The sequence below is a fragment of the Calonectris borealis genome, chromosome W (assembly GCF_964195595.1).
Source record: "Calonectris borealis chromosome W, bCalBor7.hap1.2, whole genome shotgun sequence".
Lineage (NCBI taxonomy): Eukaryota > Metazoa > Chordata > Aves > Procellariiformes > Procellariidae > Calonectris > Calonectris borealis.
In genome coordinates this window covers 5,068,298-5,083,341 of record NC_134351.1, presented here as the reverse complement: position 1 = coordinate 5,083,341, position 15,044 = coordinate 5,068,298, and positions in this window count along the sequence as shown.

The following is a 15,044-nucleotide window of genomic DNA, read 5'->3' as shown; positions in this document are numbered from 1 at the left end:
AAATGGTTCATGTAAGGCAAAAAAGGGCTATCTAGGGTAGAAACTCAGCCCTGTTGTTGTTCTTTGGTTCATCTTACTGGCAATGGTAACACACTAATAGACGTGGGAGCCCTGGATGGGATCTGTAAATGCCCTGCAAGCATGGGGTGATGTAGGAGACCTTGGGTGGTTGTAGGGGAAAAGGTGGCTTCAGTCCCTGAAGCATCACCAAGGGGCAGTGGGGAAGGGAACGGCATGGCAGCAACCTGCGGTTGTACAAACACCTTTTCATGGGAGATACGCTGAGGAGAGGATCTAGTCCTGGGTCCACCATCCACCACTTCTGCTGCCCAGGACAGCTGTGTCCTCTGCCCAGCTCTCATCTCCTCCTCTGTAAAACAGGGTGCATTAACCAGCCTGGTTCTCACTGCGCTGGGTAAGTGTCCCCCCCGTGCCGTTTAAGTACAGAAACAGCTAATTTGGGTGTACCGTGATTCACCATGGCACGAAAAGTCGGTTTGAAAGCATTGCAGAGGAACCGAAATCAAACAAATTTCAGCTGGTCTCACAAATGAAGCTGAAAGGTCATAACAATATCAAGCAGGAGGTCGTGTACAGCACTGCAAGCCTCTGCTAAATATCAGCCAAAGATTAGTCCATCCTCTCCGAAAGGCCAACAGCTATAAAGGCTCCGAGTTCCTTCTGCTGCACGTTCAAACTCATGGCATCTAAAAATGGCACAAGCTCCCTATGAAAGAGAGATGCAACTTCAGGAACAGCAAATTCAAGGGAAAATGTCAGGCTGGTGAGGTATCCAAAAATGAATTTGGAAAATTCTTAGATTTTTTTTTAAAGCCCAAAGGGACTTGTAGATCATGTGGCTAGTGCTAATTAATTTGGTGTTTTGCCAAACAGCGTCATCCCAGTTTAATCAGCAGCTGTGAAACAGCGTTATCCGTCTGCCAGCCTCCTGTCCTGGCTTCTGGGGATGGCCTCAATGGATGGACAATCATTTTGAAAGATGAGTTTCTGGGACTGGAGGAAAGCTTGAGCCAGTCTGAGATCGATTAACTACTTGTTTAGGCCCCCAACGAGGTGGGAAGGCTCAGTCCTGTTCGGCTATGGTCTGCTGTATGGTTGCATCTGCTCAGCCATTTCTGGATGTCCATTAGGTACATCACCATGTCCTGTATTTGTTTGAAAATCTGGTCTTTTAAAGGCTTCATCCAACAAAAAAGTTGCCTGAGCAGGAATTGTACTAGAGACTAATTTAATCTGGGAATTGCTGAGTCAAAGCATCAGTTTAACCAGGGGGTTAGAGTCTTGTAGAAAGAGCTCAACAAGGCTGCAGGCTTTTCCCTAAGGCCACCAACCTTCTCCTAATAGTATTGTGCTAATTAACTGGCAGATTTCTTGGCTCTTGTGCTGGCATGGGTGGCTGGTCTAACTGGGTCCAGTAATTCTCTCTAGACCAATTTCTGGTGTCTGACACCAGGTCTCCCACAACCTCCAGAGGTCCAAGAGCAGGAGTTTGAGGAGCAGCTGAACCTCACACCCATTAAAACCACTAAAAACCTATACGAGACACCCTGCAAACATGAAATAACCCATCAGCATGAGAGAAATCTCCCCTCATATGTGGCAGGCCGTGACTGATCCTGAAAACATGTAGGTGGATGCATCAGTTAAGCTAAAAAGTGCCTGGTGTGCAGAAAGCCCTGGGGACACATGCTTTCCCTGCCACAGCATCCCCCCTTTCCTCCCTACAGCTGACAGCTCACCTGACTTTGGTCATTGCCACTATTTGTATTTATGGGGTACTTCACCAGCCCTATAAACAACAATTTACAGGTTATTCTGTAACCAAAAACCTCTTCTTTATTTTGTTGTTTCTGTTAAGAGCAGCACCCGCAGCCCCGGGAGCTGAATTCCCTCTGAATACCACTTTTGTTTCTCAACAGCAAGGTTGGCTTTGGAAAGCGAGATAACGGTGGCAGCCTGGTGCTGCTAATGGGCTTCTCCAAGGGGGTCCAGCGGGGCTGAGGGTTGCGTAGCGTCCCCGTACCGGCTGTGCTTGCTGGTTATGCTGAATGGCAGCGTGTAGGTTTCCAAGGTAGATGTAATAAAAACAACATCCACGTGAGAGAGGAGAAATGTTTCTGTCTGAGCGGGCTTGGCAAAACAACTGTCAGGAATGCTAAAAGTCATAACGGGAGGTCAGCTCGGGTCCCAGCCGGGTGGTTTGCTCCTGCGCGTGATGGGAGGAGGCAATTCTTTGAAAGAAAATGGTGAAGGGAGATAAACCCAACTGCCATTGCCTTTGTAACCCTCCCTTCGGGTGTCTTCGGTTTGGCTTGTCCCCTGCTGAGAAGCACTTTCTTCTCCCAGCAGCTCCCCCAGGTCCCTGGTGTTCTCCATCCCACGAGGTGCCCATCATGTCCAACCAAGGGGTTGATGTGGTGTGAGGACTCCAGACCCAGCCCAATTTCCCACCCTGCGATGCTCAGTTTAGCCCTGCCTGAACTAATTTGATGGGGAGCAGACTGCTGGAGGTTGTGTTTTGCTCGAAGGAGAGAGCAGGCTTTGCTGCCGGGGTCTCTCTCCTCCTCCCCTGCATCCTCCTCATCTGCTCAAGCCCCTCATTCCTCCCGCGGCAGCTGGAGAAGACACGAAATCAGGGGTTGCAGGTTTGCATATGGGCCTCCCTTATCACCTGGCTTAGTTAATTCTGGATTTGTTGGTAGTTTCTAGGTCTTTAATATTTACATGGCTTAATCTTTTGGTTCTGCAACAGCTTTTCTGTTTGAGGTAACTGGGATTGCTTCTTTAAACTAGTTTAATTACTGGCACCTTGTTGCCTTTCAATCTAAAAGAAAAAAACGAGCCGTCTATCAACGGCAAGCACAGGGAGCACAGACCCACCACTGCCGTCTTTCCTGCAGACAGATTGGAGCCTGTGTGTTTGCAGTAGACACAACTGGCACCGACCTGATGTTGAGCAAATGCTTCCCAACCATGGACCATGCCTGGTGTTTTCTCCAGAGACCCAGCTGTAGGATTACACCTACAGAGGTGAAAGAGAGGTGGGAAGAGCTTGCTGTGGTTGGAGGTAGCTTTGGATGCAGTGTTGTAATTTATCCGTCAAAAAATTCCTGCAATGACCTCATTGCAGCAGGAGGATGCTTCTGCCGTGGGTGCAATTGCTATGCCATGTCAGAGTAGTTTCACGAGTGACTTCTTGCTGTGACATCTTCTACGTGCTTTATAATGTGGCTTGTGTTGCTCAAGGACAGATGGCCCAAAGTGTACCTGTATATTTGAGAGTTTTTCTTCCGATTCACCACTCCCTCATTCAGCGAGTCACCTGGATCCTGTGCAAATCCATACCATATGTGGGCTATCCCATTCCTGCTGGAGACTGCACATATGCAGGGCTGGTGGCAGGCTGGGACCTTCTGGGACAAGGGGTGGGCTCTGCAGCACAAGCCTCCTGCCTTGCTTCCAGCCAGCAAATTCCCCATATCTGTCTTGCAAGTAATTCTTTGCTGAGTCTGCTGGGATTTAGGGAGGCTGAGATGTGGGACAAGCACGTGGGGAGGATCTGTGCATGCTGTTGGGTTGAAGCCCGGTGCTGAAATGGAGAACTTGGTGGGAGGCTATTTTGGGGGAAAATTTCCAACCCTGTAGTGTTGCCTTCAATCCTCCCTCCCAGCAAATGGGGATGTGGCTCAGTAGGGACGACGGGTGGATCCCCACCACAAGGAAAGGACATTTTCCTAAAGTAACATCTGCATAGTCCTCCTTGGGCCACCTTGCATGACCCTGACCCAACATCAGCCCAGCTCCCCATACCAGTGCAATGTTCCCATACCCAGCAGCCCCCCGCTGCCTCCTGCAAAAAATCCCAGCCCTGCCGATAACGAAGCGTTCAGATAACGGCACCAGCTGGACAGTAGCCCAGCGTCCCACCAGGGACCCTCTGATGACTGGAGCTGACCATATGAACAAAATCACTACTATTTCTCTGCTCCAGCCGAGGTGGACTTCTGAAGGGCGGCCAAGCCCTCAGGCTGGGGGCTTGGGGCGTCTCCTTGGTTTTTGGCCACTGAAAAGTAGCTGGCCTCGATAGAGCAAACTCTATTGAGTTTGGGGTAAATCTGAAAGTGCTAAATCCCAGCGGATAGCTGATAAAAATCAACGCTTGCCCAGGGGCTGGTTAGATAGTGCTGGGCTGCAATAACTGCCTGAATTCTGGAGAAGTGGGATGTCACGGAGGCTGCAATTAAAACAGCAATCCATCCTCAAAATGTTACTGACATTGATTAAAGGGCTTGGGGAATTTTGCTGTGTTTTAGCTCTTGCTGAACATCAGGCTTAATGTGCTAAAGATCGAATAATCCAGGGTTGCGAGTCACCCCCGGAAATCTCGGGCTGCAATGCTGGGTGAAGGACATTGATCCTGTTGAAGAGCGGATATTAAAAAGGCGAGATATTTGAGAAATGGCATTGTGGACTGTTTGTATCTGAAAAAAAACCTGCCGTTATTCAGTATAAAGTGCTTTTCCAAAATTATCGGAAGGTAGGAAAAAAAATCCCACATATTTTTCTTTTCCCATTTCACATGTTTAAGCCAAAAAAAAAAAAAAGCTTATGAGATTTAAGCTATTTATTACCAAATAAAACTGCATCTGGGCTGTGTGCTTCTGTGCCAAGTTTTGGTCTCACGAGAGCACAAACATAGTGAGTTATGAGCCCCTCGAAAGTGAGGTTGATGACGGAAACATTGACTTAGTCTGAATTCTCTCAGGGATGCCAGATGCTTGTTGAGCTATTTCAGAAGCTGGCTGCAGGGAAATGAGATGCTGCCTGCGATGCGGAGCCATACCTGCAGCATCCTACCTGCTTGCTGCTGGGCCACCTGCAGCCCTGCGGGATATTCTTGATGGAATAAGCAGGAACCTGATTTCCTATTCCCATTGTGGTGGAAAAGCGAGTTCCTTGCAATCAGCCTCCTTTGACTTCAGCGGGAGGGGAAAATACCCACAAGCGGGTGGGTTTTCATGCTGGAAGGGACAGCTGTTGTCACCTTTCCATCCCACATCCCAAAATTAATTCTTGCCCAAGTAAGGGGACATCCTTTAGGAAACCATCCAGCCTGGGCTTTATCAGCCCTGGTGCTGAGGAGGGGATTTCGGCTGTGGGTACGTGCTGCCCGGTGTTTCAGCCTATGTTGGCTGCAGGTCAGTCTCGGCCGATGGGTTTTGTCAGGCTCGTTACCAGGTTGATGAGCCTCATCCTGCCCAACCAGTGCAAGGTACCATTTTAGGCTGTGCTCAACCACGGGTTCATCTTTGCTCTTTCTGATGTGGAGATGCAGGTCTCCTCCCTCCGGGGTACGTGCATGGCACCCTTGGGCTCCTCTCCAAGCCTCCTTCTTGGCTTTGGCATCAATATAAGGGGCTTATTGCTCCCAAGTGACCCCACCCCCTGCTTTTTATATAGCAAAGACTTGTGCCTTCAGATGCTGCTGGGGTTCTGGGAGCTCATGGTTTGCTGATTACAAAAAATCACTTTCCCCTCGGATAGCCTGCCACCTGCAAATAGGACCTGTATGGTTATTCTTAGATGGATGACTTTACATTTAGCCCTATAAAATACATATTTCTTGCTGTCTGGGTAGAGTTTTCCCTTATATGTTATTACAGCAGGGCTTAGCAGCACCAACTCATGCCAGGACCTCATGCAGAAATGTAAAGAAAGAGCTATTTCCACATCAAGAAACTGTTTTACTTGTACTTTAAACGCAACTTGCTCTCTCCTGGAGTGACACATCCCTATAAAGTTTGGGATATTAAGTTTAATAGGGAACAGGCTTCCGGGATCTTTGATTTTTTTAGCTACGGACTTTGTATTCATGGAGCATAAAAGGGGAATTGCCAGGATGCGGAGCGTCAGGACTCGAGGTAGCTGGGGTTTTCCCAGACCTGAGTTCAAGTCACTTCAACATAAAGAGCTGCTGAGCTGCCCTGATCCGTGCCACCTTGCTGCTGGCACCCACCACATCTCACGTGGCTTCTCTTCAGCCTTGGTCCTTGGGATGGACCGCGGCCCCGGCCGCTGCCGCGGTGCTGGGAGTGCAAACAGGTCCCTGCACGGCACCTCCGACCAGTGCACAGTGACAGTCTAACCTCCAAAGTCCTTTAGGTTAATTAAATGAAGAGGTCCAGTGGGGACTGGGAACTTGCAGGAGCTCCACATGTGCAAGCCCCCATGCTGAGGGCGGCTCTTGGACCAGGTGGTGAGCTCGTGGGCTCAGGATAGGACCTTATAGTGTTGTACGGGGGACTTGCTAACCTTGTTGCATTCACTACATCCCATGGACCCATCTACCAGGAGTGTTTTTTCTCTCTTTTAAGAGATAATCTTCATTTTTTTTGTACCCTAGCATTTGTAAGACGTTCCCGTCTTCTCTATATTGTCACTTGGAAGAAGTGCCAGCTGCTGAACGGCTTCTGCCTTGTAGGGTGAGGAGGGGCATTTTTTTGGTGTGTTTTTTGAGCTGTCTCTAAAAAAATCAAGAGGGACCCTAGAGTATATTGGCCTCCCTGGGTGGCAGGTACCACACATGCTGCAGTGTTGCCCTCCTGGCCCCGCTGAGGGTCTCGTGCAGCCTGGTGAATGCTATGCACGGCACCTGGCATGTCTCCGCAAGGTTTAGGATGAAATCCAGAAGGTGACCTGCAACATGGGATCAACCGATCCCTTTGCAAGCAGATGTCCCGTGTCCTGATTCTCATCCTTGCCTCCCACGGCTACGAACTCTATTAGCCTTCAGCATTAATAGCGGCACTAACGACACACCCAGCACTTGCCACCTCCCTTTCTTTAATAGCCGGCCTGACTTCTTGTTGCTCCCCAGGGCTGCACTCTCTCCATGAGGCCAGACAGCTGGTTTTGGTGGCACATTTCTGCAGATGCTAGGAGAAACACAACTCGGAACTGTGCTCCGCTGTCAAAAAGTTCTGGCTTTTGGGCTGATTTGCCAGAAAGCCAGCAATGAAGAAAGGCTGGACTGTTTACAGTTGGATTTGATGATCTTAAAGGTCTTTTCTAACCTAAATGATTCTACAACTGTAAAAACGTCCCCCATCTAACCTGATGTGCTGTTCCCAGAAATGGTGAAACACTCCACCCGTTTCCCAAACCCGCCCCCCAAATCCCTGCCACTCTGGAGCTGTGCGGATGTGTTGGGTGGGATCTCCCACCTCTGGGCTTAAGCTGCAGATAAATAAATCAAGCAGGAAAACCCGGCTGGTGATCACAGCCCCATTTGAAACGGGGTAGGGGGAAAATCAATGCATGTAAAATGGAGATGGATGGGATTGATGCAAGGAAACCCCCTCCCCAAACAGCCTCCTCTATGTTTTTAGGACAGGTTTCAAATGCTGCTCTGATCTCTCCCTAGCAGGGAGGTTTAAAGCAGGTCAGATAAACCGTGTCCCAAAAAGCATCTCTCCCCCTTTTGATGATAAGGGGAGAGCAGGATGGAAATCTTGGCTGGAAATCCCTATGGATAGCGGAGACAAGGTATGCGGAGAGGAGAGGGCTGGCACCAACGCCGCTGGTCCTCACCCAAAAGCTGCCGAGGAGGGAGGGGGTGCTGGGTCTGGCACAGGATCGGGGTGCTGTCGCTGCATCCCCACAGCAAGGGGCAGAGCAGTCCCATCCCCTGGGTCTGTGGATAAGCCCTGGCTCCTGCGTGCCCACGGGGTACGGGCGTACCGAAGGGCTCGTCTCCTGTCCGAGCTGCTGCGGCGTGGCATGGGTTGGTGCTGAGCAGATGCAGGTTTGAGATCAGGTGGGGTCATGAAGCCTTTTGCTTAAACAGGGACAAGAGATGAGAGTGTTGGCTCTTCCCATTAATGTCCTCTCCGGAGAAGGGTTAAAGTTGCATTTGGATTTCAGACCCACCAGATCTGGCAGCATTTAGGTGGAGGGTTTCGGTTTGGGCTGTCGCAGAATTAAGAGGCTCGGTGAGCGATGCAGCGCAACGCTCAAGATCCTTCCAGGTCCTTGCAACGTCTAGTTGGGTTTTTCCCCCACGTTTTTGGCTTTTTGCCTGTTTCTGGATGTCCTGCGTATCATTACTGGTAGGAGGGAACTGCTGCAAGCCCTCCAGCCGGTCATTAAGAGCAGTTAAGAGTGTTTTAAGGTATGTGTTGAGCACTTCCAAATGCCTGGGGAGGGCTTTGGACACTGTGAAAGCAAGGAAACATTGGAAACCCAAGTATTGAATTTCCCTTTCCAAACAACTGGCTGCAGCACATCGCTGCCTGTCAAAGTCGAAGGCTCCTGCGTGCACAAGTCAGCACGTTTTTACATTCCCAAGGGCAGGGATAGGGCTCGCTCCAAGTGCTTCCCCGTTGCTCTCTGCAGGCAGAGCCAAGTAATAGACTGCTGTCACATCAGGATTTTTAATTTTTAAACTGAGTATGAATTCCTTCCCCTGGTTAATTTTCCCATTTTCAGGTTGAGGACTAATTCACGTGGATATAACACCCTGCTAGTGATGTATAACCACAAAAAGATGAGCTCTCTTGCCTCCTTTGACCAAAGGGGCCCCTGGCCCCCTCCAACTCCCTTTTCAACTTTTTTTTTTTTTAATTGGGCTAACAGTCCAAACCCTGGAGAAGAGCCGTCGAGCCCAGGCGCCTGCCAATAAACTAAGAAAAGCTCCGATTTTGTTTGCCTTCCCCACTGTAAGGCACGTAAAAGGGGCTTGGGTTACACACAGGAGCTGGCTGAGATGATGGTGAGGGAGAAGGGATGGGTGAGCAAATCAGGGTGCTGGCCCATGGCCAAAGCCCCAATAATTGCCTTGAAATTCAGGTACCGGCCAAACCCTCTCTTGCCCTTGGCAGCGTAGGGGTTTCGCTCGGGCATAAGCCCTGCAAACGGCCGAGCGGCCCAAAAATGTTGGTGAGACCTGAGATGCAACCCCTGCTTTTAGTGCAGGATTTGGGGGTAAGCGATTCTTCTCGGCCATTCATTCTCCATCCTTTCCAATGCCTTCAGACCGAACAGAAACGCAAAAAGTCGCAGAGGGGTTTTGCAACATCTCCAAAGCTGGGTTTCCTCCAGTGCCCTTTCCTGGCACACGCACAGAGCTGGGCTCAAAACCATGAGAAATGGGGTGGTTTGGGGAGAAAGAGCTGGGCTGGGTGGGAAACATCACGCCAGGCTGCTGGGGCCACCCATCCCTCCAGGCATGTGAGAGCCTGGGAGGGGAGGAGTGAAACTGGGACCATTAAATCTCAGAAAACATTTTCTTTCAGCACAGTTTGGTGGGTTGTTTTTTTTTTTTTTTGGTGTGACGATCCAAAAATCATAAATACACCCTCGAATGCCATACATGAGAATAAAGCTATAATTAAAACATAGTGCGAAGTACAAAAGCAAAAAGACGGATTAAGTGTAGCAACGCTGCCGAAGTGTTTCTCCTTCCTCCTCGGAAAATATTGCTGAATTCAACACGTTCCTGTGAAACATCATCTTCGACAAAACTTTTTTTTTCCCCCTGAAGCTAGTGGAAAAGAGTTGCAGGCAAAAAACCCTCAGCCAGCACTGTATAAACAGCCGTCTTTCTCCTGTGATGGGTCCAGGCTGCCCGGCTGTATCCCATCACTGGCTCTCACTGCTCCCCATTCCCACCGCTCAGCTTTGCTTCAGCCCTGACGTAAATATGCTGAGAAACGCTAGTTATATAGTTGTAAGGTTTTTTTTTTGTTGTTGCTGAATGCTGAGTCTAGGCTCTGGAAGGAGTCCCACCTCGGCTTTTTTTGAGTGTATCAGGGCTGGACGTGGTTTCACCCTGTGGCGTGCGGGAGAGGAGATGCTCTGCTCAGTGTTAGGGACCACGGGTGTGTGTACGAGCCTGTGCTCCAGCCACGCCAGCTCGTGTCATTCTGCAATTAATGAGAGGTTTGAATGGGGATCGTGCAATGGGGATTCCAGGGGCAATCTGCAGTCTCCGAGGTCTGTGTTTATGTGTTTTTTGAGCTGAGCTGTGTTTTGCTGTGCCTGCACAGAGGTCCATAGAGGCAGCATGCAAAAAGAGCTGTTGGGTGGCAGTGACCATCAAACCATTAAACGGCGATGGGGGAGCTCATCTCAGCCCTGATCCCCTAAACCCCTTTGCAGCCCTTTTCCATCAAATGTGCAAGACACTGAGAAGGAGGATGATAAACCTCCAAAACCTCATGTTTCTACCCAACCATGCTCCGCCAACCCCCACAGACCAGCTCTTTCCCGCTGCAAGGGCTCCATCCTGACTCGGTTCCTGGCGCTGTACAGCCTGGCCAAGCAAATTAGGCAAATGAAAATGCTCTTTATCCATCATTAACGTGTGCCGGGGCTGCTCCTTGCCCAGGAGCAAGGGGTCTGCTACCCGTTGCATGGCACTAGACATGTGGGACGGCAGGCTGCACCCTGGGCTGGATTTGAGCTGGCTGCCTATTATTTTTGGCACGGTTCTTGCCATTTGCTAAATGAAATGAGAAAGCTGTTGGCGAAGGTGCTGAAAGTGAGACAGATTCCTTCCTGTCTGATAAATTTTTGTGAAATTCTTTCCTCCTCCTCTTCCATCCTCCCTGCCCTGATCTCCTCGCCCTGCAGTTTGCTATCCTAGAACGGGAATCAGACCGCATGATACCTCCCTCTGTGCAAGACCGCTAAATTTTTATGCAGCTGAATGTACGGTGGATTTGGTCTAAGAGTTTATTTTTTGCTTTTTTTATTTTCATTGTCACCCCTCATTTCCTACTAGTAAGTCAATTTAACTCGTTTAATAAGAGTATATTCACAAATAATTCGCAAAGGGTTAACACGTGGCTGACAGCGCCAGGCAATTAGTAGCTTGTTTGTAAGCGCAGTCCTTCTCGGTGTGCCACATGAAGCTGGAGCTGCTCCCACAATTTTAGCCTTTACTTGCTGTATACCATTGGGATGGATCCTAACTTCCCACTGCGTTCCTATCTCCAAGGGGAATTTTAATGCACGTCTAGGGAAATAAGCTGCAGGCGCCTGGGCTATTAAAAGCTTGGCAGGCTCCCTGCAGAGTCCGGTGCGCAGAGAGGCACCTCGGATGGCTCTGGTTTATGGGGTTTATCTGCCATCCCAGGGCAGGAGGAGGGGTTGTGGGGGCTCTAATTAGGGCAAAACGGCCGAGACGGAGCAGCTCCGGCCCCCGGTTCAGCCAATTGCAAGGGGCAGATCTTCCGCGGCCGTAAAATCTGTCAGTGAGTGAAACCAGGGCTCTCCAGGAGCTGCCATCTCCCTCTCCGCCGCGATGGGATGGAGATGTATAAATAGCCCCAGCCTCCCTTCCCACCCCCCCGGCCCCCTCACGCTCGCACGCGGACCGCGAATGCCTCGACAAGCCGGCCAGGTTGCCTTACCCAGGGGAAAAATTCACAGGCATCGCAGGCAGCTTAACAGCATAAGACAGATTTTGTTTTCCTTTCGGAGGCGGCTGTGCTCCCTGGGCTGCAGCTGTCTGCTCGAGATACCTATCCCCAGCACCGGCTCTGGGCCTCATCCTGCATCCCTTACCACTAGCCCGATCGCTTCAAAAATATTGCTGCCACGAGGAAAGGAGGCAGAAATAAATTGGTTTTGTTTTCTGGGTTTTTGTTTTCATACAGCCCATAGCATCCTCTGTCTCTCTGCAGGGTTTACCCAAAGGCTTTGCATCTCTGAGATGGGTCAGTGCTTAATGAGCACACGGATCTCTTGAGCCTTTCTGGGTGAAATATTGGTGGATAGATAAATTTGCATGTGCATATGCATAGTCAAATCCTGACTGATGCTAAAGGAGAATCCCTGGTGACAGAAATCGCCAGTGTCAGACCAGTAAATTTCTGTGACTCAATGTCACATACCAACTTGCAAAAATATATGAACTTGTCATTTATGGGGGCGCGAAGGAATTGGGGACCATTTCTTTTCATGAAAAAAGTCCAGGCTGCTTCAGATAATGTATAGAAACAATAAATATAACTGTAGAACTGAGGTAAAAAAAAAAAAAGAAAAAGCCATGGAAGTGAGAAAGCGGTGGCGAGAGGATGCGATGAGTTTCCCTGCGGGTTTCCGCCGCGTTCGGACCCTGCGTGAGCGAAGGGTGGAAACGGCGCGATGGCGAGCAGCCGAACAGGTTGAGCTATCCACGTGCCTGCATCATCTGTTGGCTTTCTAAAAATGAATTTATACCTCCTCGGTTTGAGACTGCAGCTTGTAACGCCATCTTCCAGCTAAGGGTTTTGCGTAAATAGCTGTTAAGCCATCTTCCCCGCAGGTTTTTTAGCTGAAGATCATCTTCATGGGGCAGGTAGGGAGATGGGGCCACGACATTGCTGAGCTGCGTAGCTGTGGGCGATACAGCAGACCCTCGGCATCACGGCGTGAAGCCGCAGCATCTGTTGCGGTAGCAGAGGTGAGCCAGACCGGTTGGGGCAGCTACTGATCTGCACTCGTATTCTGGCAGCGGCAGGAATTAATGAAGCACCAATTCCCCCACCCCCTGATCCTTGGTGCTGACCTTGGCTTCGGGACGTGATGGAAGAAGTCGAGGGGGAGTAGATGTAGCAGCTATCAGAGCATCACACAAGTCAGGGAGATGTTGCTGGTGCTCACCCAAAGGCACAAGGTGGATGGGGTACCCATGGCCACATGGTCCTACACCATCATGTCATGCTGTAGCTTCTTTTGGGCCAGGCTTGGCCCCAGGCATGTCAGAAGACCATGTAGCTCCTGTTTCCTACCCCACAGATAGCCTGGCTTGCCCAAGACCTGATTCACGTCTCCACAGGATCCCACCTTTGCCTCCATGTGTTAGGGCAAACCTTTAGACTTTTGCAGGGCATTTTTTAGACCTGGATTAGCTGGGCTCGGACATTAGCTGCCTTTGTGGCTTAGCTGAGGCCAGAGGGGTGTAAGGCAACAAGGGTTGTCCAACCTGGGAACTTGGGTGGGTGGGCCGGCTGAGAAAGATAGCAGAGCTTGCAAATGTGTTTGGTCAACAGAAGAGCATGAGGAACTAATATGGAGAGGGAGAGGAAAGGCAAAGAAGGGGGGGAAAAATACCCCCCTGCTCTGCTAAGAAATAAATCAGGTTAGATGCTTGCATTGAGACAGAAGTCTGATCTCAATAACATTTGGCCTGAACCAGTTAATGGGAGACTACACAAAACTGGAGTAAGTTGTCTGCTTTGCTGACACAGACGTGACGTATTCCTCATCTCAGAGCTGCTGATCTGTTGTTGCTCTGAGCTGTCATCATCTGCCACAGCAACAGCATTTAAATGAAAGGAAGAAGCAACAGGGCAAGGAAAGGATTTCTGGCTGGTGGGCAGCCTGACAGTGAGCCTGGAGACATCAGTCCTCCACGGCTCCAGATATGAGCAGCTGGAGCTACTCATGCCACCAGGAGGAGCACATCAATGAGCCTCACACAGCAGGGTGGACATGGGGACACGTGTTTCTAGGTTGGCCTCAGGTCAAAAGCCTCTCAAGGCTGGTGAGGATTGCATTGCCTCTGCAGCAAGGAGACTGGGCTTCCCCCTCCATCTTCAGTTGGAGGAGACAAGTGTTTGCAGCAAAGTCCATTGAAGCTGATGAACTTGTTAGGTGCCTTTGGGGTAGGCCATAGAAAAACATCCAAGATCTGGTTGACCCTTCTTCCTGCAAAATCGAAGTATCCCAATGGAGAAGGATAATCCTGCTGTAGGATGAGGACCAAAACTCTGGAGCCCATTGACTGGGGAGAGGGTCTCTGCCTTGCCAATCCCAGAGCAACATTGCCTTCCTGCAGCCACCACTGAGGCAGGCGGTGGAGAACGTGGCTCATGGAGAATACAATTAGTGGCTTTGGAGCTTGATAGGCACAGCTTCCAACCTCATCATCTTTGCTGCAGTAATGTCCTCAGAGCTTGGCTAATGAAAATGTCAGGCCCTCCCTTGTTCTGGAGAGTAAAAACAAAAGCTGGAGTGGGGTATCTGGACTGGCTTTTACTCATGGATTGCTCTCCACTGTGGCTGACATTACTGTCCAGGCAAAAAGCAGATTAAATCCATGAATCAAATTCTCTTGAAGCATTTTATGGGCAATGCTTGTCGGTTCCAATGCAAATGTGATCTAGGACCAAACTGTGGCTTGGGAAAGAGAAGGAAGATGTGCTAATGGAGTAATCATTAATAGACACCGCTAACGTGGGATCCTCCATTACGTTGAATAGGGGTGAGTGCCTGCGAGCCAGATTCTGGTGTTGGTCATGGTGAGTTATCTGGAGTAAGGCTGCTCAGCTGGTGTCAGCAGGGTGACACTGGATTTACCTTGTGTATGCAAGATCAACACGTGGACTTGGAAAGCAGTCTCCACCAAGGTCCCTTGCGGCTAGGTACGATGAACAGAAGAGGGTAAACTTGAAAATAGATAACTCAGGGATGAAATGTTTTGTTGTGCACTGTTATTTGTTTGCCAGGGCTTTCTGGGGTCCACCAGTACCATGCTTGGCAAGGACTGGCTCTTTGTTGTGCAAGCTGGTGCGGTTATGCCAGCTGTATGATTTGATGACTGCTAATAAGCATAGATTTGCTGAAGTATTCCCCAAAGCCTTTGCTTTGCTGACAAAATCCTCATCAGCAATTGGATTAGTTGTAGGGAATGAACAATTACAACACAAGATAGTGAATTATGTTAAGACAAATTGATGGGTTTTATTTAATCATATGGTCTTGGTCACATCTTGATAGTATTTTTCCTATGGAGGGAAATGCATCATTGCACCAGTAGGTACCAGAAAAAATACTAAAAATTGCTTGTTTTAATTGACTAGTGCCTAAAAATAAGGCAAATTAACTCTCTTTACCAAAAAAAAAGGGTTAGGTTATGTTAGCTCTGCATGGGCCCTGCATGCCTTCCTGTCCAGATATCAGAGATAAAGTTTGCACTTTCTGGACCACAGGGAAGTGTATGACCAAGTTCCTCACAAGGACTGTCTTGGTCTGGG